The sequence below is a fragment of the Colius striatus genome, chromosome 1 (genome assembly GCF_028858725.1).
Source record: "Colius striatus isolate bColStr4 chromosome 1, bColStr4.1.hap1, whole genome shotgun sequence".
Classification (NCBI taxonomy): domain Eukaryota; kingdom Metazoa; phylum Chordata; class Aves; order Coliiformes; family Coliidae; genus Colius; species Colius striatus.
This window is the reverse complement of record NC_084759.1, coordinates 135,964,826-135,991,225: the sequence shown is the minus strand read 5'-3', so window position 1 is coordinate 135,991,225 and position 26,400 is coordinate 135,964,826. Positions and strand designations below refer to the sequence as shown.

The 26,400-nt window shown below is 38.7% G+C and overlaps 1 protein-coding gene across 2 annotated transcripts in view; it reads left to right on the top strand.

Moving 5' to 3' along the window:
- The window catches only part of ST8SIA1 (ST8 alpha-N-acetyl-neuraminide alpha-2,8-sialyltransferase 1), a 127,668-nt gene that overhangs the window by 84,668 nt on the left and 16,600 nt on the right, over positions 1 to 26,400 (top strand). The window lies entirely within an intron of this gene.

Genomic DNA, 26,400 nt, shown 5'->3' with positions numbered 1-26,400 from the left:
ATTAGCTGATGAACAGAAATGTGTGGAGTTATAACAAAGCCACACTGTGATTAGGACAATTTTACGCTATTATAGCCATGCTTTGACCCCATTTAAACCAATAGCTCTTTCTCTCTTATCTGACCCCGCTCTCCTTGATTTCCTGTATGGACAGGATTATAATCTATTTTTAAAGCAACAAAAGTATTTGCAATACTTTAAAAGTACTAACCTATTTTGTATTCTCCTCTCATTGTTACAGATCTAGGTGATTTCTTCTGTGAAAAGTTGCAGAGTTTGACTGCAAAGTCATGCTTTTCAGTGATCTAGAAATCTTAACCTATGTACAGAGAGTTATGTGGAACAGTCTTTTGCAGTCAAAACAGACATTCCCAAATAATTTTATTCATTTGAATGAAATTTCATATGTCCAGCTCCAATTTTAAAGTCAGCTTTTGAAATCATAGCAGTAGATCAGTCACACTGAAAAGCGTTTATCTTCCCACTACAGACGTAGAGCCAATGCCAACAATGCGAGCATTACTGTTAGAATTCAAAGCTATAATGAAAAATTAAACTAAACAGAATGCTGCCCAGAAACAGCAAATGTAGAGTCCTCCATGGGGAGGAATACGTGAAGAATTGAGGGAGTTATTGGCTAGATGACATTTCTGCTGAAATGCAGCATGTGGTGTTAGGTCAGTGACTGAGCATGAATAGGCAACATCCTACTATATAGATAACAGCATATGCTGTGTTGGTTTATCTAAATAAGTGTAATGCATGAAGAGATATATTTAAGTTCAGCTATGGCCTCATGTGGGGTACTGTACTTGGTTTTGGCACCATGTGTTAAAGTCCCAAATCCCAAACATGGAGTGTCAACTGCAAAGTGCAACGAAGAGCAGGAAGAGAGAGATCTGTGAAGCCTAAGCCCCAAGGAGAGAACTGTTGTATCTAGAGATGTCTCAAAATGTACTGATGGCTTCAAAGAGAAATGTCAGTTGCTGTTGATGAGAATCAATAGGCTGATTGGGTTAGGAAGGTGAGAATTGAGAGGAAAAGTTTTTTGATCTAGTAGGAGAGAAGAAGGGAGAAGGAAAGACTGAGGAGAGCTGTAACATTTTTCTTGGGGTACAATAAGCTGACGTGGGGGAGGTGAAGACAATACAACATCAACAGAAGCAATTGCTAAATATTAGGAAAAACATCCTAGAGAACTTCCAGAAAAATCTCAATATTATAGTAATTTAACAGGCTAATTGATAAGGGGATAAAATTGAAATTCTAAATCAAATGTCATGAAATCATAGCTTAATGCTTTCTCTGAAACAAAAATAGATGCTTTATTAGCATTATCATAAAGCAATGATAAAAGATACCAGGATTAAAGAAATCTATTTGGATTTCTGATTGAAAGGCATTCAAATTTCAATTCTAATGTGTGTTTATTGTAGAAATGGAGAGGAATAGGATGCATTATCTTACAGGCACATTTGTGTGTCTCCTACCTTTTTATGGTAATTATAATTATTTCTATTGTGAATGGCATTTTAATTGCAAATCTTTGCCTTACCAAAATCGCCAGTGCTTGCCCATATGTGCTGATATTCATTAACACGTTGTCTCACATATTTTCATTTTCTTGCCAAGCTATTGCAGAAAGACTATTGCCTTTCAAGTGTCTTTTTTTTCCCCCCCTCCACCTCCTGCTGCCTTCTTAAGACCATTGTATTGAAGAGTCTGCCAGCAGTACCAACAGAAAGACAACCAGCTGTCTGATTTTCCATTATTAGGTTTGTGAAATGTAAGAGCTAAATATGTCCTTGACCAAATAATGCTTTTTATAAAGGTGATTTTTTTTTTTTTTATCCCTGTATTGTTGCAGTAGGACCTGATGTGAGAGCTTCTATATCCTACTGCCAGTATGTGGAATAGCATACCCAGGTACCTCAGGTTTAAGTATGTGAGTAGTGTCTTCAAGGTCAGTGGAATAACTTTTACGTGTTTTGCTGGATCAAACAATACAGTGTGTTGTATGAGCGACCCAAGTTTTCTCAGGGTAACATTCCCAAAGATTCTGAAGTGCCTAATCCATGTTTAGGTAGCAAATCTTTCTTTCTACTCTTTGGCTTTAACCCAGATTTTTCTACCACTATCTATCTCTTGGATTTTTTCAGATATTGATTGGAATGCAAATATACCTTTTTTTTTTTCTTAAAAAAAAAAAATACAAGGCATCCTGCAATCTGAAAGACTGCAAATAATGAGAACACCAACAACTTCTACTTCTCTGCAGTCTGTCTGATTGCGACATTCATACTTTCTCTTTTGTTCCTGTCTCTAAAAAAATCCCCATTCACTGTTCGCAGCATCTGCAGCCATGTGATCCCATAAACTTAAAAGAAAGCCTTCAAAGTCAGGAGATGATCACAGGGGTGTAAAAATGATCCATATGGGTTTAGCCATATGCCCAAAGCTTTAGGTTAAGCAGAGGTGCCAAAGAGGCAGAGAGGTTAATTAGTATCTATTTTCTCATTAAACAGTGGAGAAGTTTGCTGGGAATGAGATAATCTATCTGAGAAGATTGCTTGGTTTTATTCCTCTGCTAATCTCTGCTGATTTGTGCAGAGTTCTGAGATCCCAGCACTGCTATCTCCGGCAAAGAGGCTGACAGGCTAGTAGGTTATTCAGCTGTCTTCAGCCTGGGATGCAAGGTAGGCCAGGAAACCAGTTGTTAGGTTGGGTGTGCAACAGCTTGTGCCTTAGCTTGTGTTTTTAGCTTTGCACTCTCAACTGGGGAGGACAAGATCTAGCCAATCATTTTCAGACAGAATTTGTTGTAATGAATGCAAAATTACTTGAAGTATTTTGCTGATGACATTTTGAGTTTCATAGACAATATTTCCATTCCAACTTGCTTGTTATCAAAAGCAATGTTATTCTCAATAAAAATTCAGGATATTGTTTCAGTGTGAATTTCAGTTAGAAGACTAAATAAGTAGGATTTAGAATAGACACTGAAGAAAAGGACAAATGGAGAGAGAAACAACAATGTGGAGATTCTCTCAACAATGAACACAGACAATGAACAGATTGTCTCCTGATGAAAATTACTGTAGCTGTCACTCCAGTACTTTACATCCCCCAAAAACTTGACTTGGTTTGTTGGTTTTTTTTTCACAACTCTTGCACCTGACATAGCCTTTGGCTGGATTTACTTTCTAAACCAAAAAAAAAATATATCCCAGACAGTGTGGATGAGACAATCTCTTCTCAGTCTGCTCTGGAGTCTGGGCAGTCTTCTCTGCCCACCCTCAGTAAAGTACAGCCTGTCCTTTGAGAAGGACAGGTAGGCAAAGTTGATTTGTTGGAAAGCATCAGTATTAAGAGGCAGAAGAGTTGATGGTTCATTTGGTGGAGTTTGTAACTGAGCTGAGTTTTCAGTTCTAGGTACTGGTACTAGTTCTGTTCTATCCAGCTGGCACCCTAAATGCTAGCCAATGTGGAAATTAGAACAGCTCTTTTTATCCAAAATTGGTTATTTCTGGTAACTGGATTACTAATAGAACATGTAGGTATCTCGGCACCATCATCTTAGTGACGTTTGTGGTGTAGACCAAAGTGCACTTCACTAGTCACAAAAATAGCCTCACAGAAACCACTAAATTACTCTTAAACAGTCACACTTAAAGAAAATCCTGTTATGTCCTTGGTAAATATAAAGATTTGTTGACATTTCTTGTTTTTCAAACTATTATGCTTCCCCTAAAGCTGGATGTATGGCTTAGAGTGTGAGGTTGTGACTCATGAAGTGTTTTTTATAAGCAAAAACTAAGATGATTAAAAGGACAATTAGCTTAAGTCAGAGCCCTGCAAGGCAATACTCTGATTTCATTGATGAAACTAGCATCTGAGAGACTGTAATATGGTGAAAGAAAGAGGATGTGGGCTAGAGCATGATAGTGAAGGACTCAATACAGTAAACGTTTAGTCTTAACAAAGAGTTCAGAACAGGAGAGTGAAGAACAGACAGGTTAAAGGATTTTTAGATAAACCAGAGGTTAGAATGATCTGGAGATTTTAAAATTTTTTTCACATATTCTTAGTGAATGTTACCTGGATTAAAGGAGTGGTAAAAAATAAAGGACGGAAGGAATTAGTTACTCTGAGTTAATTTAGTACACAGAAAGAGAGTGGAAACAGTTAAACACAGGAGGAAATATCTAGATGTTCACAAGGCCTTTCACAGGAGGTAACAAAATTAAATGGCATCATTATTGAGGAAAAAGTATCATCAGGGTAGGATTTAAAACCTATTTTCAAAGCCAGGATGTGCAAAACATGAAAGTTAATTTTTCAAGTCTGTCTCAGAAGATTGTGATCTTCTTCTGATACTGATTGATTTATGTTCCATAAGAAGTCTTGAAAATTATGTATAGCTTAATCCTGACTACTCTGGAATGTGTTTTTAAACTCGGAGGCAGGGAGGAGAGCAGGAAGAAAACATCAAGCAGTTCTACCCACAGACTCATAACTGTTCATTAAGAGGGCTTTCAAAGAAATTGCTCTGGTTTTATTGTAGAATGAATAATTAAGTAACTGTGTATCGGCAAAAGAGGTAGAATATTTATGAAATCCAGCATTTCAAAATGACATAGCAAGGATAAAAAACCATGAGGTTATTTTTACTGGAATGTCCCTGTCTTTGTATTTTTCTTATGAGTTAGTTAAATTTGCAAAGAAACAGAAACTCAGAACTGAAGGATTTAGTTAATATATGACCAAATCATAGTCTACTCCTGGACAACTCTCGGGAGACCTTCCAGGAGAAGCAATATGAACGAGGGGTTGTTTCCTCTTTATTCACCATGCCTAAAAAGAATCTTGCTTCCTTTCTTTATTGATCCAGGAGCAACAGTGGTTTTCTTGTAGGTTTCTTAGTTTAAGGATACAAAAGGGGGAAATAGGCATAGGGAAAGAGAATATTAAATAAAAATACAGTCAAGCATTTAAGCACTCAGAAACTCTTCCACAAAACATAAACAAGAAAAAGCACAAAAGGAAATACCAACAGTTCTGAGAACTGTTTCTTTTATGATTAATCATCTGATCTAAGGCACTACCTCTCCCTAAAGATCTCACTTTGTTTATCTACTGGAGAGGTAAAGTCATAGCTCTTCAGTCCTCCTCCACACTGTCTATACCTGGGCAGTATAGCACCAGTTAATCTTCTCAAGTGTTGACCTCAGACCCACAGAAGTCAATGTAGTTATACCTACACTGCAATGAAAGAGCTCACTTTTACACATATAATGATTTCTTGCAATGTGGCTGGTCTGTATGCAGCATTTGCTTTTTCTTGTTTGAGATTGCACTTAAAATAGCAAACACTATTATAGTACTTAAAATAGCACTTAAAATAGCAAACACTTAGTTACACTGAAAGCTCCAAAGAAAAGTCTATGACATCATAGTAAAAAATTAGGACTTGAATACCTAGGAATTAATCATAAAATAAGCTCAGGCTTGCATGAGTTTAAATTTGATCAGTTAGAATAGAAAGCTAGATCAGAGTGTGTAGACAGCTTGTAATGTTGAACTGTATTATTAACAGCTAATAAAAGATGGAGCTGTAAAGTGTGAGTACAAAATAACTCCAGTAGCATAATTATAGCACTTGCCTTTGAATATGTGAATACACAATTATAAGATTCAGCATTGATGACTTTGGTTTTTATTCATTTGAATAACTTGTGTGCTTCTCACAGGCAGGCTGCTAAACTTGGACCCTTAAGGTTCTGACTCTGAGCCAAATTGCACACTAAAATTAAGTGTTCCTTTTACTTGAGTTTTGAAACAATACACAAGAGATTTCTCAAGTGTCTTAGCATAAGAAATGTTAGCCACTTTATGAAATCTTTGTACATTAAATCATTCTTTTTAACTTCATCTGTGACAGCCCTTCTAATTGGCTGATCTGTAGGGGTATAGATTCTTTGTGATTTAAAAGTAACAGTAAACGTATTTTTCAGACAAGAATGTTCCACTGTGACTCTCCTGCCTTTTTTTTTGCTTTACTCTGTTTAGAAGGATAGCAAACAATGTGCAAAATCCATATATTCTTGAATGTCTAATTCATTTATTTCACTACCTGCTGGGAGGGTGTTGATTCTTGTATGATAATTATTAGTTCTGCTACTGTTGGCAGGGTTTACTTACAAATAAGACAGTGTTTCTGCCTGGGTTTATGCCCAGAGCAATGTTTCAAACTGGTAGCAGTGCTGAATATGGACTGTTCTCAGAAATACTCTTGGCTCATTTTTTCAGTGCCATGCCTGTTTTATTCAGCAGGTTGGCATTAGTGAGTAATGCTGATACGAAGCACAGTGTCGTATAGAGAGCTATGTCCATCACAGTTTCTATTGCAAAAGTTCATCCAGTGGCTTATAGGACTGTGGCTCATTTACAACCTAAATAAAAATTTCCTTCCTGATTCTAGTCAAACCCTAATCAGTTTTAATCTCTGCTCTTTTGCACTGTCTAGTAATAAAGTACTGTAGTACTGTAATACAGTAACATTAACTTATACCAGATGATTGTATTTACTATCCAGCTAAGAGAGACACTAGTATTACCTTTCCCAACCCCAATTCACGAAGAGACTTGGTGAAATCCAAGTGGGTAGATTTTTACATACCCAAGTCTAAACGTGTATTTTTAAAAATCCTGTATAGTTGCTGGAGAGACTGAATGGATGCAAGTTTTCATACCTGAGGGTACCTGCTCAGGACTTTGCAATGCTGCAAGTATACAATCAAACCAGCCACCATCTTGGCAGGATTGAGTTGAAATCTTTTTTAAAGTTAAGCTTGATCAGAATTCACAAAATGACAGAGTAGTTGAGGTTCCAAGGGGGTTGTCTACTCAAGTAGGGCCACCTAGAGCTGGCAATCCAGGACCAGATCCAGTTGGGTTTTGATTATGTCCTGGAATGGAGGCACCACCACCTCTCCAGTCCATCTGTACCATGTTTGACCACCCTAACAGTAAAAAGCTTTTTCCTTTGTTTAAACAGAATTTCTCGCTTTCACACACCAGGTGCCTGTGTCACTTGAAGTGTCTGGTTTGATAGGTCTGCTTAGATGTGCTTAACTGAGAATGCTATCAGTAGTTGCTAGAGCTTGAGCTGAAACTCTGCAATATAACCACATCTTCTATATAATGAGACTTTAATCTCCTTTTTTTTTCCCGTCTCTCTGTTCCTGTCTAGTAGCTCTTTCTTTGTTCTGGCTCTTCCATTTTGCATACCAACACATATTAAAGTGGTATCCTCCCTGTCACTGATACCTTAAGTCATGTACTCTCTCAGAGTCTGTTTTTTGAAGAAATAGAATCTAATGCATAGTGTTTCTTTCACTCAGTCCCAAGCTGAGCTAGGTGGCCCTTAGAGAAGCAAGTTGAATGGCGCTTCTCTGCTGTGTTCTAACTGGAGGTAAATCAAAACCAACTAGAAAGAAAAACTTTCAAAATGAGTGAAAGACAAAATGTAATAAGCAGAATAAAAGGATTAAACATGACAGTGACTTTTTCTAAAGATCGGTGCAGCAACTGGAAGATCTGCTTACACTGTACAAGGTATATATGACTTGCTCTTGACATGATGAAGACTTGCTTTCCTGACCAGTCTACATCCTACCTTGCACTGTGTTTGTACCAGATTAATCTGGGAGAAAAAACACTCCAAGAAGCAGACAGATTTGTATCCTGACAGCAGATTGTTTGAGCAGTAATCAAGGAAAGAAAGTAGTAAGAATTAAGCCTCACTTCTAAGAAAGCAAATGAGTTATAAAACAAAAGAACCCACACAATCAAACACACTGTTCTTTAATAGCAACTTCAGTATTTAATTTTGTGAGACCTGTGCCTTAAAGCAGAAGATAGAAATTTAGTCAGATGTACAATCAGAAGTTGCCAGCTAAAACACAGTAAAGACCTTGCATCAGTGCCAGGTTTGTTGCAGGCTCCTGTTATTTGTGGAAGATGGGAAGGATGAATAGCCACGGGGATAGCCTTGTAAATCTGAATCAGGTTAGAGGCTAAGACAGAACTTGTTCAGTGATCAGGAAATTATCACACTCTACGTACAGATCGAAGCCTTTTCATGGATCATACATGGAGCACAGCTGTGTTAGCCAGGAAACCTTGTTACACTCTATTTATTACAGGAGATGTTCAGCTCATCATGAGCTCATGCTCTTCCCATCAGCCCTAAAAGAATCAGGTAAATTCAGTTTATTCTGGGGTGACCCATTTGGGGCTTTAGCAGGGTGGTGTCAAATGGATGGATATCGCAAGAGTCCTAGTCATGCTCAGTCCTCAGGTCATGCTTCATGCTCTGTCAACTTGGCATTGCTAGTTTTCACTTTGCTATGGTCTAGGCCAGTAGAAGTTAATGTAAGTGCAGAACAGGCTTGGATCACTGAGTGCAAGCTCCTTTGAGTTAGAACAAAAATAAAACTGAGTATTCCGTATTGGCATGAAGATGTTTTGATGCTGCTGACAAGTAAAATGGGAGGCAGTTCAGAACTGCAGTTCCTTCATGGGTTGTCTGTTGGCTGGAGTCCACTCATGCCTCTCCCTAGTCAGTCTCCCAGTGAATGACGACTTCAGCTGTTCTCATCCTTCTGTGTCAGGCAGGAAGGAGCCTTTGGAAAAGCTGCAGAGTGTGGGTGGTACTAAAGCATATTTGACAGTCGACTGCAAAGACTTACAGTTGGCCTTTAGGAAAGGTTTCTGACTGTTGATCGTGAACTGTAATGGAGAGCAGGATCAAAAGGCTTGTTTGTGGGGCATGATAGAAAGAATTTGATCACCATCCCACTTCAGAAAGTGCCTTTTTATGTTTGTTTTTTTTTTTTTAAATGGAATAAGTTTAAGTCAAACTGCTCTTTTCAGACTGTTGCAGAGCTGAAGCATTTTAGCTAGGCAGATGAAATATCATTGTCCCTCATTTTCAGAGATGGTAACAGAAGCACAAGGGAGCCATCACAGACCAACACTGAGTCAGAGTGAAGTTCAGAGCAGCATATTCCTGGCTCTCTACCCAGTCTTCAGTCATAGGTGTTTGTTGAGGTACCCAGTGTGAACAGCAGATTTACATTCTTGGCTGCTCATGCAGTCTCTTTCATGAGTATTAAATCTGCATAAAGAGATTAATGAGATCTGCCAGAGAACCTGTTTCTGTCTACAGAGTCGCTAATTGTTGTTCACACTCTGTCAGAATATTGCAGAGTTTAGTTCTCATCTCATGACGCATTTTCCTCAGATACAGAGGTGTTCATCAAGTGGCAAACTTACTGTCCAAGGCATTTTCCTCTGGCATGGACTGGCAGGACCCTGAGCATCCCACATTCCTATAAAGCAAATTATATCCATCAGTTGTTTGGGGATGTGTCTCTTCCTATTAGTTTTTCTATTAGATGAGCAGCCACAACACAGAAAGACCTTCAACATCCTCCTTTTATTTTTGTTAGTGTTCCTGGATCTTGCTAGGTCATTTCCATTCTGGAGCAGTGTTTACTCACCATTCCTCTCATTTTGCCCTTTGCCACCTTGCCTGAAAATGTGTCTCTGTGAAATGGAGCCTTAAATAACCACCGTTAGCAACAGTCCCGGAAACCTAAGGGAAAAAAAACCCCATCAATGGTGGTGATGAATGTTATTTACTTACTTGAAATAAAGTGAGTGTGAGATATTAATGCCTTTTTTTTGTTGTTGTTATGTGCTTACTAGTTGCAAAGAATAATTCTGTCCTATAGACTGAACTGTCTTTTAAGGGATTGATTCCATCTTCACCAGGAGGAAGGCATCCATGCATGCCAACCTTCAAATTGTGTTTTTTTTGTCTTCAGGTAGCTCTACCAAGGATCTGCTGGCTATGTAAAGATAATGGAGGTATAGCAGCTGAAGCCCTGACCCAGTTTTCAGTACAAGTTTTGCTTGTTTTGCACTACTCAGAGAGACTTCTCACTCCCTGAAGGACAATTTCTGTTCATAGTGGCAGGGTTATTGTAGTGGTCAGGGCAGAAACTGGGAGGCAAGGTTTTTGTTGAGTGCAAGCTTTCTGATGTCAGGAAAGGTAATTTTTGCTTCAGATCACTTGTTTGAAAAATTTGCTATAATGATACTCATTGGCAAAGAAAAGGTTGATTTTTAGAGGACGTGTTTTTGGAATTCTTGATGACTTTGGCTAGAATTTAAATAACATCCTCTTAAGACTGGAGTGGAATTGCTTTTAGCTTTGTAGCAGGGCAAAGTTCTTAAATGAGCTGAGCTGGGATATTAGGTAATCTCATTCCCATTTTCTGTTTTATGCTTTATTCTACTCTTTGGCTTTATATGAAAAACAGTATTGTCTCACTCGAAGGGTAGGGGTCTGAGTCTAGCCTTTGGAAAGCTCCTGTTCAGGCCATCTTCCTTTTTGTGGAGAAGGTGCTGGTCAAGCAGCAAACACAGTCTGACTAGCCTAGTGACTCTTTCAGAGCCTCCTTACAGCCTGACAAATTGTGAATTGCTGCTGAAACTCAGGAGGTATTGGTGACCAGCAGCTACTACATGGTACAGAAAGGGTAGAAGAAGAGAATGGTGTGGTTGGCAGATACAATGATCTGAACCCTAGATCCGCTTCTCATCTTTCTTGTGTCATCTTTCCCCCTTTCCATTAAATATGTAACATCAGCTCTGTTTGATTGGACGCAAAACCATGTTGGTGCCAGAGGAGGTTTGACAATGATAATATATCTGATCTAGGGGCAATATGTGCCCCTAACAAGGCGTGTGTGCCTTCAATATAGCACACTGACTAGTCATGAACATTCTTCAGCGGCTGCTTGGCAAGGACTCCTCTGTGATTTGCTTGGAAGGTTCTTTTCAACTTCTTTTTAGACAGTACGCCAGAAGTTTTGAGTCGTGCAAAGTGACTGAGTAGTTGCGTGCATAGACTGTAATCATGAAGTGCAAGCTGTTCAGGCAGCTCTGACGACAGCAGCCTGAAGAAAGAAGACACCCTAGTACGTGATGAACTGACTGCTTTCAGGATGGTGGCTCACTAATAGAATCGGGCATATGTTGTCAGTGTTTTTCTATGCGTATCCTTGCTGAGAAAATTTGCTTAGACCTGGATTTTTCTCTGAACTTTTTAGCTTTGTTGACAACATGTTCCTCCTTAAAATTTTTACTGAATCTGTAAATTTTCTCTGAATTGTACAATATTATTATACGTAGAGGAAAAAAGGGGGTTAAATAAAGAATTTTAAGAGCAAACTGTTTATAAGGTAGGAACCTTTTGTCTATCTCTCATCTTGCAGCAGCTTTGGACTTTATGTCAGGTGAGAACAACTTGAATTGGATTGCTGAATGCTTACAACAAACTGTTCGCAATTGCACAACACAGATCATTTCAGCAAATAAATAATTTTCAATTACTTTTTTGTGTGCATAGATGGTGTAGTAGCTCCCTAAAAAATGTGGTGTTGGTTTATTTACTCTGCAGTGTTCACTTAGCTCTGAGTCACTGTGATGTGACACAGAAATTATCTATGAGTCTTTTCTTTGTATTTAAATTATACTAAGCAGTCTGCTTCCTGCTATACAAGTCTCGACTCAAAGATTTGGCTGGATTAGCAATGCACGCACAGCTGGAGTTACAGATAATGGATAACATCCTCAGCTGGTGTATTATATCCATATAATTCTAGTGAACTCAACACAGCTACAGTAATTCTCACCATCTGAACAGCTATAGTTCCTGCAATTGCTCTCTTTCTCTCAGCTGCCAAAATTTATGTTTGGGCCTTTGTGCTTCTCCAACAGAATTTTATGATATCCTTTGTGTTTGGATAGGGCAGGGTGCCCTATAAGCAATAGGTTTTCTTGCATATGACTGAGTGTTAATGCTGGGAGGTGCTTTTGCCTTTCTTCTAAAATGAGGTGGGTGCAGTACTTCCAGAGGTCCAGATCTAGGTTACTTGTAAAGTACTTTTGATTTTTACTATACCTTTGATTTGTAATGGAGGTAACACTGAACTAAGGCTTGTTATTTAAATTAGTCATTTGTAAGGCCATTTCATACTGTAACCCTTAATTACTAGACATAGATTCCCTATTTCCTTTACCATTTTATTTATTTACACTATGTATCTGCTGTCCAGATGTCCACAATGAAAAATAAACAAACATAAATTACAGAAATCTGTAACAAACAAACCTAGTGTTCTTAAAGACACAGGCCAATAATTTCTGAGTATTTTTCAAATGGTGTTTTACCCTAGCACTTGGAAAAAACGTCAGCACAGAAAAAAAAGCTCCAGCATTATTTGTGGTTTTGGCTAAATAAATGAAAAAGAATAAGATTGGAGTAATGTGGACAAATGAAGCACTTGTTTGAATGAAATGTAATAACCTTGTACTTCTGTGTGACAAAATACAGAACTTGCTATTGTAAGTGCAGTTGTTCACTTGGGACAGCTGTAGAGCTTTGGATCTAACCCCAGAGCAAATCTTCTAAGTGGGGATATCACAAAGTCCAGGGTTTCTTCTAGTCTTCTACAGTTAATGGAGAGAAAGAAAGGAAGGAGCACCTTGTGAAGATGAACTGCCCTCTGAAGTGCTTATTGCTCTGAGCTGGTGATAAGGATAGTTAAAATGACCTGCTTAGGCTGAAATGTGTCTTAGCTCTCCTCCAAAACCAATCTTCTCTGGTCCTTCAAAGACAGAACAAGCTGCATTACTTGGCGAATATGTTTGCAGCTGCTGGGTCACATTTTTAAAAGCATCTTTTGTAACTAGCAGCAGCTTTTAATTTAGAAAGTAGTTCCATATAAAAACTTCTGATTTGTTACCATTGTGCAGTAGATTTGACATGGCTCTTGTTATCTGTTTGCTATCACCACATAAACCAAAAATTGTTAATGAGTGTTACTGCAAAGAGACCGAAACAGGCTCTACATACCATTTGAAGAAATGGTGAAATATACCCAATTCCAAAGGTCCAAAGAGAAAAAAATATTTATTTTGAGTTATAGGAATCATTTTTGAGGGGTCAGACTGGAGTATTTAATTTTGAAGCACTGAAAGTATTTGTACTTTAGAAAAATGAAATCTGAAGTACAATTCAAAGCAAGACTTGACACGATTTTGTTTAGAATATACTGATACTTTTCCCTTCCAGCTCCTACTGAGAGGTGATTTGTATCTTTTAGATAGAAGGCTCCATCAGAAGAAATGCCTAATTTCCATCAGTCATGTTCAGCAAGCAAAAAAACTCTGAATCAAACACTTGGTAGCCTGATATTTTCATAGTAGCATTTTATCTCCCAAATAAATTACTTTGAATTTGCAATTACATCATTAAAGGCAGAATTGTGTTTGTTTTATAGGAAAGTTATTAAGAACCAGAAGCTACTGATTACTAGCTGAAATTCTCCTTTCACTTTGTTTTTATTCAATGATAAACCACAAAATGAGTAAAAGCCTTTCTAGACATGATTAATATTAATAGAAGTGCTTCCAAAAGGCTGTCACTCTCAGTTCCTATGTATTTTCTGATTCCTATACGTTTAAATTAATGTGATTTCTTTAGAAAGTGTAATTGGATATTTTTATTGTGTATAGCAGGGAAGGGTGTCTAGTATTTTGAAACATGACATTTTGATGACTACCCATAAAACAGCAGTCTGCATTTGGCCATCAGAATGTTAACATTCATTTTTCTAGAAATTAGACAGTCTGTAATACATGTGGCAGTAACAGTGTATTATTTATTTAAAAAAGGGTTACATTATCCCATTTTTAATTTATTATAATGCATATACAGACTCTGTAAATGCCTTAAGTCACAATGTATGTTCTAATAAGTCCATGCTATGATTCAGGGTTTAGACTCTAGTAAAGGAATATTTGTTTTTAGGAATGACTTTGCAATTTTGCAGAAAGAGGAGTGCCTTCTATTTTGGGCTAATATTTTTAAGTGTTAAGCAGTTACAATGTTGGACCAAGAAAACTGAGAGGCAGCACTGTTACTCTAGTTACAATATAATTGGTGTTTCCATTGTGGTTTATAAATTTCTCCTCCAGCTGAAGTTAATACATTTGTCACATTCAAAGCCAGTCTCTGGTATAGATAAAGGTACCATCATTTCTGCACCTTGCTGCGGCTCAGCTCCATGACCAGTTTCTCTGCATTTTTGTACAATACTGCTGCTTTTGCGAGGAAAACACTTTGAGCAGCTTGAACATGACGAAAAACTCTTTTACCTTTCCTTGTATTTAAATGGCCAGAGCAGGTGCAGTTTCACAGCTGCACTTTCATGGCTTCACTGGTATTAAGAACAGTTTAACTGATTATAAAGTGAGAGAAAAGATGTCAGTCTTTCAGCTGAAACACTGACAACTGAAAGTGTCACTTGGCAATCATAGGCTCACCAGTGAGCACACGTGTGAAGCCCTCGAGCTGGTGGCTCAGCTGGACAGACAGCTCATATGTAACAGCAGTGCTTACTGCTTCATTCTGTTTTAGTAGAAGTGAAACAGGAATTTGTGTCTTCCCTGTAGGAGATTAGGAGATCCTAATCTACACCAGCTGATTATTGAGTTCTGCTATGAGCTAAGAAAATCTTTTTTCCCCCTATTTACTTACCATTCTAATGAATGAAAATTAAGCTAATGTGTAAAGTGTTACATCTTTTAACTTCTGATTTTTCAAAGAAATGCTGATTAAAAGATAATCAACTAATTTGTGGACACTAAATCATTCCCTCAGATAAAAACATTTTTACACCAGTTAGTGAAATCTATCAGAGTGGTTATTCTTCAGGTAAGCTTTAAATATCTAGTCCCTTTCCATAGACTTACAGGCTTAGACACAAGGGCCTTATGCGTTTAGGTATATATTTAGTTAGCCCACGCTAGAGGTGGATTTAAATGCTACCTGTGCCCTTTCCCTGGCTGCTTGCCACTGCACTGAAGCAGAACTTAGGGAATTTGGTGAGTGTTCTGTGACTGTAGTTCCATGTACCTCAGAGTGTGATGGTGGCAAAGTTGCAGAGCTTTGTGTTGAAACAGCCCTCACAAGTTTCATTTTACTGACTTTCCTTGGAGGCAGCAGGAACAAATAGTTGGGAGAACAGGTCATTACATTTTAAATAATCACAATAAATGTGAGTCAAAGCCTGAAGCAATTCTGTAAATCCATCCAACAGTTCCTATTCAGCTTTCAACTGTGTGTTGCAACCCCTTTTAAACAGGCATCCTTTTTCCTTGTCCTTGCTCAAAGACATCAAACCTAGGAGTGTTGCTTTGGAGTGACTGACAGTCATTTATGTCTGCTAGCATCGGTGTCTCTCATGTCATAACTTAACCCACTTTTTTTTTTTTTTAAATCACCCCTGAAGTGCATTTAAAAGTGAGAAAGAAATGATTTGTGATGGTTATAGAATCATAGGATTGGTTAGGTTGGAAAAGACCTTTAAGACTATTGAGTCCAACAGTTAACCTAGCAACGGTTTAGGAAAAAAAAACAGAGGGGAATTTATAGTTATACAGTGTATGATATGAGGACAGTTGGACTAAGCCATGCTGTGATATCTGAAGGGAACATTATAGGCCACAATTTTAAATGCTCCATAGAGCATCTCTATTTTCAGTAAGTAGCATCAGCCAGTTTTCCTTAGCACTGCAAAAGTTTAGATTCTCTTGCTAAGACTTCCTTGTTGTAGAATGAGAGGAAGAGCTTACAGTAAAGCCCTTTTAAATCAGCAAAAGTGGGAAGTTGATCCCTGAATTATGCAACAGCCATGCTAGTTAAAAATGGATAGGCAACAGCTGTTTCCAATATCAAGAGCTTTCTCTCCATATAACCAAAAATATTCTCTTTGCAAAAATGAAAAATATTTTTATTTCATGGATAAGCTGAGACAAACTCATTCAGAGTTCTTCAGAACTGTAATATAACTAGAAACCCTTGATTATTTCTTTCTCTGTTACAAGCAACTCTTTCTTTCCCCAGCCCTAGGCCAATGCAATATGTTGGTACATTGAGTGGAGTCACAAAGAAAGGGATGGTGTGTCTGCCGTGCTTCTGACAGTAGATCTACCCTCAGGAAAGAAATATTTTGAGGAATGGTTCAATGATGAAAGTGAAAGTGGTAAAAGTACTTGGTCTTTCTGTGTTGTTCATTGCTCTCTTTTTCTTTATCTCAGTACAAATTAAATGAAAGAAGGTCCATAAATGTGTGCTCAAGAGATCTGAGAGTGAAATCTGTTGTTTGAAGTCCCAAAGATGATTAAAGCTTATTTTCTCACTGATCTATGACTCAATTGCATTAGACTTTGATTCCTGTTGGACATTGCTTCCTGGGAAGCAAAGACAAAAAAACTCTTTGGGTCTACAGATAGTAAGGCAGTTCCTTGTTGTTCTTGGAAGTGTTGTTTCAAGGCAATCAACACAATCAATTGATGCAAACAGTATATGTTACTATTATTTTTGTGGTAAGAGCTACCTGTGTATTAGTGTACTGTGGGGGATGTCAAAAGCTAAATGAAGAACAGGGTTAGGAAGAGGAAGCACTAGGAAATGGGCTTGTGGTGAAATCTTAAAGTTCAGAGATGGTGTTAAGAGGTGAGGAGGAAAGGCATATATAGGAGAGAAAGAGGGAGAAAGGCACTGAGAAATATTGTGCATTGTAGGTACTTGCTACAAAATAACTTTTCAGGAACACTGTGAGATTATTTGCTTTATGCTATAAGTCTATAAGGTCCTCCGGCAAGGTAGGGTAGGGAGCAAGTTACTGAAGTGTCTCAGTTTAATTATTACCTTGCTAGTGTTTCCATAAGCAAAATATTTACTGTCATGATTGCGGCTCCTGTTTCCAACTGAATGAGATGTGAGAAATAAAATCAGAGTATTTATCTATGTATTTATAAATCCAAGTCATGCAGAATTAGGCATTTGAGGTAATGGTTAGGTTTCCTTTTTCTTCCCAGAGCTCTTCCCTGCAATGCTCAAAACCAGTTATTTTCAAAATCTTAAACCTCCATGAGCCCATCACTTGTTTGAAAATGAACTTGCTCATTAACCTGAAACACTGGAAAAAGTTGTTTGTAGGTTTTAAACTGGAAATGGAAGCAGCTCTAGCAGCTCATCAAACCTCAAGCGTCTAACTAACCACAGAAAGTCAAGTTTGCCCTCATCAGCCTGGCTACAAAATAATTTGCAAAGATGTCTCCGCATCAGCCTAACGATGGAGGACATCTGTGGCCTGCCTGGCCTTTGATGAGAAGCCTTCGCAGTCAGTCATGATGAAGGTATTGAGAGGCTTTGTGATGTAGAGAAATAATGACTAGATCAAAGGGGTGATAAATTGTTACTATGGAGTTAAAACTGTATTCAGAAAAGCTTTGCAGTATTGACCAGGAGACAGATTTCCTCTCTCTCTGTTTTTATATTTGCTTGGTTTCCCTCTAGAGTGAGATGTAGGTCAGGCAGACCACTCTCTGCACTTGCAGCTGTGGCTTCTCTCACAGACATGGCAAAGGGACTTCAGGATCCTCAGGAGCATCACCAATAGACATTTTTACTCCTTGCTAAACAGCTGTTAGCAGGAACCACGTAGTTCCACCAAACAGCAGCTCTCCTTGGGTGACATAATGAATTAAAGGTGGAGCCCATTCATTTCACATCATAAGCAGTTGGATGCAGACTGATTTTTTTTTTATTTCCTTGTTTCTGCCTTTTAAATCAGTATTTAAAAACGATGCAATGGGCCCAACAGCTCTGCTTCTCCTTTGGTTTGCCATTCCACTTGACTTCTTGTCCTTGGTGACGACCTGTCAGTCATTTGTTACCTCTCATTTTTAAGTAGCTTGCCAGAGGAATTTGTGTGGTTACCCTTTTCAACATACTGTGCAGCATTTACAATACACTGCCTTTCCTTGAGAGGTTTTATTCCCCGTGGGTATTTCTCTTGGCTTCTCTTCCTTCTGGCTGTATGGGCCCCTCTTCTGAGGAGCTGACCACATCCTGTAACATGTATTTCCTTCTTCCTCATTTGTCTCTTCAACACTGTTGCCCCAACAACTTGAAAGAGATTAAGGGAAGTAGAGAATGTGTAATGACATTGGCTGGGCCAGGTCCCCATTTGTAAACATTAAGCCATAATATCAAGGCACATACACAAACACATGCAATAAAAATAGCAGTTCCTTAGCTGGTTTAAAACTGTCGTGCTGCACACTTGAGCTGTTGGAGAAACTTTGGAATAAAAAGCTCTTTGCAAAGTTTCCTAAAAGTTTTTTTTTTTTTTAAATATGTCTCTCTAGTTGCAATATTTTGGAGGGTTTAAATCCTTTTTGTAGCCATTGCTTTGTCTCTCGCTTTTGCTGGGTTGGTAAATGAGTATAAAAATACTTGCTGCATGTTTATCCCGGGCTGGGTGCCAGGTGCCCACCAAGTTGTAATATCACTCCCTCTCCTAAACCGGACAGGAGAGAGAGAGAGAGAGAAATATAATGAGACGTTTGTGAGTCAAGATGAGGACAGGGAGATTGCTGAGCAACTAGTGTCACAGGAAAAACAGACTCAACTCGGGGAGAAAAGGGTTTGATTTGTTAATGAATCATCAGAACAGGGAGATGAGAAATAAAAATGAATTTTAAAACGCCTCCCCCCACCCCTCCCTCTTCCCAGGACTCCCCTTCCTTCCCCCCCAGCAGTGCAGGGGATGGGGGATGGGAGTTGCGGTCAGTTCATTACAGATGGACTTTGCTGCTGCTTCTTTTCAGAGGCCTCCCTGCACTACCCACTGCTAGGAACTGCCCAGTTCCTGCCACGAACTTGCTCCAGTGTGAGCTTCCCTTCTTCAGGCATCCACTCGCTCCAGTGTGGGGTCCTCCACGGGCTGCAAGTGGGTCTCTGCTCCCCGGTGGCTTCCATGGTCTACAGGAGGACAACCTGCCTCACCATGGTCCTCACCACAGGTCACAGGGGAGTCTTTCTTTCAGGGCCTAAGCACCCTTCTCCCTCTCCTTCTCCACTGACCTTGGTGTCTGTGGAGATGCTTTCACATTCTCACTCCCCGTTGCTGCTGCAGTTTAGCAACTGTACAACAACTTCTTCTCCTCAAATACGTTATTCAACAGAGGCATTACCTCCATCACTAATTGGCCGGGCCTGAGTGAGCTGCAAGGTCCATCTTAGAATTGACTGGCATTGGCCCTATCAGCTACAGGGGAAGCTTCTGGCAGCTCTTTGTTTAAAGAAGCCATCCCTGTAGCTCCTCTGCTACTAAAAACCTGTCCAGACAAAACCATTGCACTGTGTCTTATACTCTGTGAAACTTTAGTTATAGCTGTATGAGATATGCTGCTTCTATATTTTTTATCATCGTGACAGTGTCTCTTCCATCCTAAACTGCAACCTTTTCATTGCAGAGCCTATGTTGGAGATATACTATACTAACCATTTCAGACAATGCTTATTGAGCAATGGTAAGAGTGATAAAACTAGAGAAAAAATGGGGGGAAATGTAGTTCATCAAGAACAATGTTTACACAGTGATAGGCAGCAGCACTTTTTTTTTTTTTTTTTTTTTTTAAATATCCCGTCAGCAGACTGCATCTGTGATTCTGCTTAATGAAACTGCTCAGTGTTGGGTCAGCACGTAGTTTGTAGAGACAGTGGTAACCTCCAGGGTCTAGATTAGTATTTGTCAGTGCTAGGAGAGAGAGAAAAGATTTTTCTAACAGATGTTAATAAAGCATGAAAAGGTTCAGAGAAACCCTGCCATGTTTGGAGCCTTTGGCCATGAACCATAGCCTGGAGAACAAAATGAAGAGATTTTTGAAAGTTGTTGATACTTACATATAAACCTGTGTCATTTTAGGTCGCCTTTATCTTTCTCACTCTCATAAACCAAACTCAACCTGTGACTCTCTTGTGGTTTGAACATTGCTAGTTTTCAAAATGTATTTCTACATCATTGCTTTTTGATGTTTTATTGCGAATTTGCTCACTTTGCTTTTATTCTTTGTCTCTCAAAGCATCATTTCTGTGGCTCTGTATCGCAGCCTGTTTCTAGGTGGTCTGCGTAACATTTGCACCTTTTTCATCTCTGCCCTTTGCTTGTCTCATTGTATTACAACCACAGCTTTGAAACAAATATTTAACCGTTTAAATAGTCTGTATCTGCTGGTTGGTGTTAGTCTGTGAAGCTGCCTGATTTCATAATGTGCTCAAAGTGCTCCAAGGTAGAGATAATTTTGCACAGTGCATATTTTTTTTTTTCAGAGTGAGGACAGTGTATTAATAACAAAAAAGCAAGAGGATGGACCATCTGCTAGGCAAGACATTGCCTTGGGGAGTTAAAAACTGAAATGATGCCAGTTATACCTGATCTTTGACCACCTGCCCTTGTGCTGTACAAGCAGACTTTCAGGCTCTGACGATGGGGCTTTTTTTTTTACTCGTGACTGCAGCTGCAGTGTTTTCACCATACGCCTGGTGAAATGTTTGTTTCACCATTCCTGTCATTCTCACATATCCTTTCAGTACTTATTGATGTGTCTAAGTAGTTGAGTGAAAAGGAGTTTTTTTAAGTGGCCATCCTTCAGGGGTTGCGGCTCATTTCTTGCACAGATTCTAGTGAGACTGACAGACCATTGTTGACTCCAAAAGGCCTGGAGAAAGTTCCAGAGATTCCTCTTCTCTTCCTTTACTCCTTTCCCTGACAAGCATAAATGTTTCAAAATACTACTGCTGGACTAATTGTGCTCCAATCCTGGAGCATCTCCATTGAAGTCAGACATGACATCATTAGTGTTGCTCAGGCAGCGTTTGGTCTGTTGTTTCTGTCCCACAGCACACTTTCCTAGGCCCAAATCAGGGCACTATATCCACCTCAAATGCATAACATCTTTAAATAGGAGGTGCAGCCTCAGCACTTTAGGCACAGCACGGGGATTTGAATGTGGTCAGTGTTTGCACTGGCAGACTTTTTGTCATTTTTAATAATTCTGTTGTCTAACCAACACATTCAGTGTAAGATCCTGGCATTAGATAGGGCATTGTTCTTTGCTGGCAAGCAGATTACTTATCATAACGTGTTCAGGGTGCGCTGCTGGTGCATGATATACTGATCCATCATCTCCTAAATTTACAAGAATAAATGCAATTTCTCAAGCTAAGCTGATATATATCATCTGAAAAGTACATTCACCTGGGATATCTATCAGGGCAATCCTGAATTAATATTTGTTAGGTTTAGATAACTTCATTCCAGTGAATTTCTTGGTATGACAGTGCAGTTGGATAGTAAGTCCACTTCTGTCAAGTGATGACAGCTTCACTTTCCAGATAATTCTTACCACATTTGATTTATGCAGTGTGTTCCTGAATTTCTTTTTCGACTCTCTGGGAGTGGGACCCTTTTCACAGAATCACAGAAGAGACCTCTAAAGATCATCTAGTCCAACCTGCTGCCAAAGCAGGTGCACCTAGATCAGGTCAGATAGGAACATGTCCAGGCGGGTTCGAAAACCTCGAGAGAAGGAGACTCCACACCCTCCGTGGGCAGCCTGTGCCAGGGCTCCATCACCCTCACAGTAAACAGGTGTTTCTTTAAGTGGAACTTTTTGTATTTCAGCTTTTGTCCACTACCCCTTGTCCTGTCACTGGACACTACAGAAAAAAGTGCTGCCACATCTTCTTGACATACACCTTTCTAATACTTGTAAGTATTAATGAGATCCCCTCTCAGTCTCCTCTTCTCCAGAAAGTAGTTGTTTCATCTTTTCTTCGATGGCATCTCTTTCTAGAATGTGACAGGGGAATTTCTGTGTTTGTTTTCCTTTAGTCTCATAGCTTTCTCTATTTCCTGTTGAGCCGACAAGGCATGGGTTTTACACAGTGCTTCTTCGCTCAGTCACATTGAAAGTACATGCTTAGAAGGACTGCTGCCCACCATACAGCCAGCATAGTTGCATTTGCATCTGGGAACAGCAATTCAAAGGTTATGAGGACTGCTTGCTCACTAACATTCCCTGTTTATACCCTTTTCACCACAAATGTGCGTATATTGTGCATCAGTGACAGCTTTAATCCAGGAAAATCCAGTTTTAAAGATGTTTTCAAGTTTGCACTGCATTTCTGTCTCTGGTTTGCAGAGAATTGCAAGAGCCTGTGAGGAAGCCTCTTACCTCTCAAGTATCTCAGCATGTCGTGCTGGCCTTCGTCCTTATTACCCTTCTTCATCAACACCCACTGTGTGCATGCTGAGAGCCTTGTCCCTGGCTATCACAGCATCTGTTATTTTGGGCTGCAGTGTTTTGTTTCAGAACACGCTTTCCTTCTGGTGTGTCAGTGCATGTAGGAGAGCTGTTTCCTAGTCACTGACCAGGCTTAGGTGGTTCTTGCTCTGAGTTTCATAGTCTAGTGCTCTTTTGCTGCTGTCCCTGCCTAACATCCTTGGAGTTTAAGCCATACTTTTTATTTTCTTTGTATTTTCTTTTCTTTTAATATAATTTTTGTGATTTGGAGATGGAGAGTGGCCAAATACAAAAGATGAACCTGTGCCCATCGTTCATCAGGGAATCTCCGTCTTTCTGATGCTTGTGGTTATAAAGCATTAATATGTGATGAGCATAATTTTGAATGTAACTATCAAGAAAGGGTTTTCAGAATGTGAATTATTACAGCCCTGAACAATATAGGAAATACTGTGATTATAAATAATTCATGTGCCTTGATGGTGGGGCTGCATTTCTGGATAGCTCTGGGAGTACATTTTGCACAAAAATAATGTATGCAATGAAAAACACAATTTACTGTTTTGCACCTTCCAAAGCTGTTTACAAGTTCTTCTCAAGGCAGTAGTGGTTTATCCAGTTTTAAAAAATAATTAATTTTGACATTTTCTAAATGGTCTGCAATAACCAAAAGTCCAGAAACAAATGCAAAAAGAGAAAAGGTCCAAGTATAAACACAAATAAAAGGATATCAGCCCAGAGATTTTAGAAATGATTTTGTATTGCAGAACAGGATAAAATCTCTCTCTGGGATATGTTGAAGATGCATCTGTAGATAAGCATGACATGCAGGGTAACAAAAGTAAACAACACATTTTCTATTTACTTGAGTGAAAACAAAGGAATAAAATGAAATATTGTATTCTTTTCTTTCTGAGGCAAGAAAAATATTTCCCCTGTTAAAAGGTATTAGGAGTGACTACCTCCTCCCACAGCCCTGGCCAGGACCCTCCTTCCTGTCTTTGCTGCTGAACCTCAGACCGGTGCCCAGGAGTCCCAGGGTCTCTGCCTGGGCTGAAGAGAGGTCGCTGCTGCTTTGGTGGGTGCAGGTTCTAACACTCCCTCATACCCTCATCAATTATTCTGACTGACCAGGTTTGGTTCTGCTTGATGCCTCCTTTATCATTTGTTGATCAGGTTTGTGTCCTTATATACTCTTGGATTTCTCCTTTTCTCTTTTTAAATTAAAAAAAAATAGTATTGTTTTTTATTCATTGAAGAAGTCTCTGATGGGATACCCTTAAAGAAGCAGACTCCTTCCATGTACACTTACATTTCCTATTTTTCCCCTGATTTTTCTAGGAACTAAAAAGCAATTTTAAAAATCACTAAACCCCCATAGTGTCTTTTCTTTATATAAACTTTAAAGAAGAAAAAGATTTTATATAATGTTGAAGTATTTAGTGAAGGAGTGTATAAGAATCAGATGGAAGTATGTTAAGGAAGAGAGGAGGACAGGCAGAGTAGAAAGATTTATGCAATTGTTCCAGCAACACCGGACAAAAAAAGAAAGAGGTAGCAGCTGAAAACAGCAGATAGGAGTAGAAAGAGAAAACAATATTTTATACTGAATAAGATAACCAAAAATCTTTGCAGAGATATCCTAAAGACTAACATGATGGGGAAAGAACATTAGCGGAAGTATGTGCTGAAAATCAGTGCTTTCTACCAAGAAGGCAGATCCTTTTTCGTACCTCTAAACACAGAGTTCACGATGAATTGTGTCTTTTGTATTTGCCACCCAAGCTAGCCTCCAGGAGCCTTTTTTTCCTTGATGAACCCATCCAGATTCAGTATCAAGTGCAGGTGGCATTCATATGAGCTTAATCCTGTCTTTCAGTCCACATCTTCTGTCTTTGCCCATTATATCCTTTCACTACTTCATCACAGTAGGAAATTGAAACATCCTTTGAATATGGCATCCTGCAATCTCCAACACATGGAGAGTGATTTTAAAATACTGGCAATGTGTTTATCCTCTTCTGTTGCTCTGCAAGAAGTATAATATATTTCAGATGAGCACAGATCCATTGTCCAGAAACAGCCAAATGGGAGGTGGGCACAATGTTTACTAAGAAACTGAGCTGATTATGTGTAAGCTATAAGAAAAGTCACCTTCCTCACTGTCTGCTTTGGCTTCTCAAAACTTACAGGAAGAAAAGGCAGTAAGAAGGTACTTTTTTTTTTCTTCCCCTTAAATTATGATTTCTTTACATGTATCTTGGGTAGAACTTTAAGCAAATAAATCGTCTCTGAGTTTTTGTTTTTACATTTTATACCAACAAATGAACTGGAGTGTAAAAGGAAAGAAATAGTATTCCTTCCCACATGAATCTCCCCAGCTAAGCTAGATACATTTAAAGATTGTGTTTCTTTATCATGGGAAAATTTATCCAGGAAAATTTGAATGATTTAAATTAGTTCTGACTGGTTTGTTTGAATAACATAGTGAGTGGCACAGACTGCTTTCATACTAAGTTCGGTCACCCTCTTTTTGAGAAAGTTTATTTTAATCAGTTCTTCATGGCAGTTCCCTGCCATCTGGTCTGGAATATATTACAGGCAAAAACTTCTACAGAATTGGTTAAATGAAAGATGTGCCACCCTTACTTAATTTCTACTCCCAGCCTCTATCAGTGGTGCTTTTGAAATTTCTGATTTAAAGGAGTAAAGAGTGAAAGCACAGTGATTTTCAAGATACATGGAGCACTTTGGTACGTTAAAGCTGATCCGCTGGAATTTTTCATCTCAGTTTCATTATTTTTCCACAATAGCTGGTTTGTTGGAAGAGGAAACGGAAACTTGCCAAAAGCTGTCATTGTGCTGAGAGAGAACCAAATGGTACTTCTGAAAGATAAAACAGGATGGAGAAAATCAAGCTGTCAATATGTATGATGCAATTTAACAGGGCAGAGAAGAATGTGGTTCTCATGGAGAAAAAATTGCCCTGGAATGAATTAAAAGTAGAATTTGAATCTACATGTTTTATTTTAGTAGCAATTAAAAAAAAGTAGCAGTTTCAAGTGACTCTGAGACTAGAGGAAAGTGGAAAAATAGATTTAACAGGTTTTATTTACCTCTATAATAAATTTCTGGCATATGGGTCACAGGGAGAATTTTCATAGTATGCAAGCAGAAAAACACTTAGAAAAATTCTCTCTTCATCTTCGATTTCTTAGCTACTGTGTATTTCACTGACGCCAGTCACTAATCTTCCGTCAAACAAATTGCAGTGCAAATGCTTAGAAAGTTCATGCCACTGAAATATGAGGATTTTTTAAAGGAAATTGAGAAAGTAACTTCTTCATTAGGTTTATAATAAGCTGTTCTTGAGTATTAGATTACTTGGTTTAGCTGTGAATGCTTAAGGCTAATGTTAGAGAAATATAAATACAGAGCATCCAAATACATTTTTTTTCTAAAGTTAGTTGGGAGCTTTATTTAAAACTTCGTTGTATATTTAGAACTGTAAAACTGATAACATAACTTCTTAAATTGTGAGTTCAAGTATTGTGATCCTAGAATCATCATCAGTTTTCAAACACGAGAAAGACGACTGTTTTTTAAATGAGGTTTTTATGTGGAGGATATGGCCTGCTAATCTATCACACATCAGAATATAATAGTATCTTTTTGGTTGGAATAGACCTTTAAAATCATCAAGTCCAACCACTAACCTAACACCACCCAGCCCACCACTAATCCCTGTCCTTCAGCAGCTCATCTACTCTACCACCACCCTGGGCAGCCTGTTCCAGTGTTTAACAGCCCTCTAGATGAAAAACTTCTTCCTAATCCCTGGAGCAACTTGAGCCCATTTCCTCTTGTCCTATCATCCATTACTGGAGAGAAGAGATTGAGCCACACCTCACTAGATGAAAATATATTATGCTGTGACATTTCAGAATGTTGCTGATGAGGGTTTTTTTCATAATTCAGGACAGCAAATCAGAAGGTGAATCTTGTAGGAACTTTACAAAAAGGAAGTGAAATTCAGGAAGATGGCAGTGTATTTTAAGTGGGAGATTGTATGCATATGGAAGTTGAAGGCTTGTGAAAGTA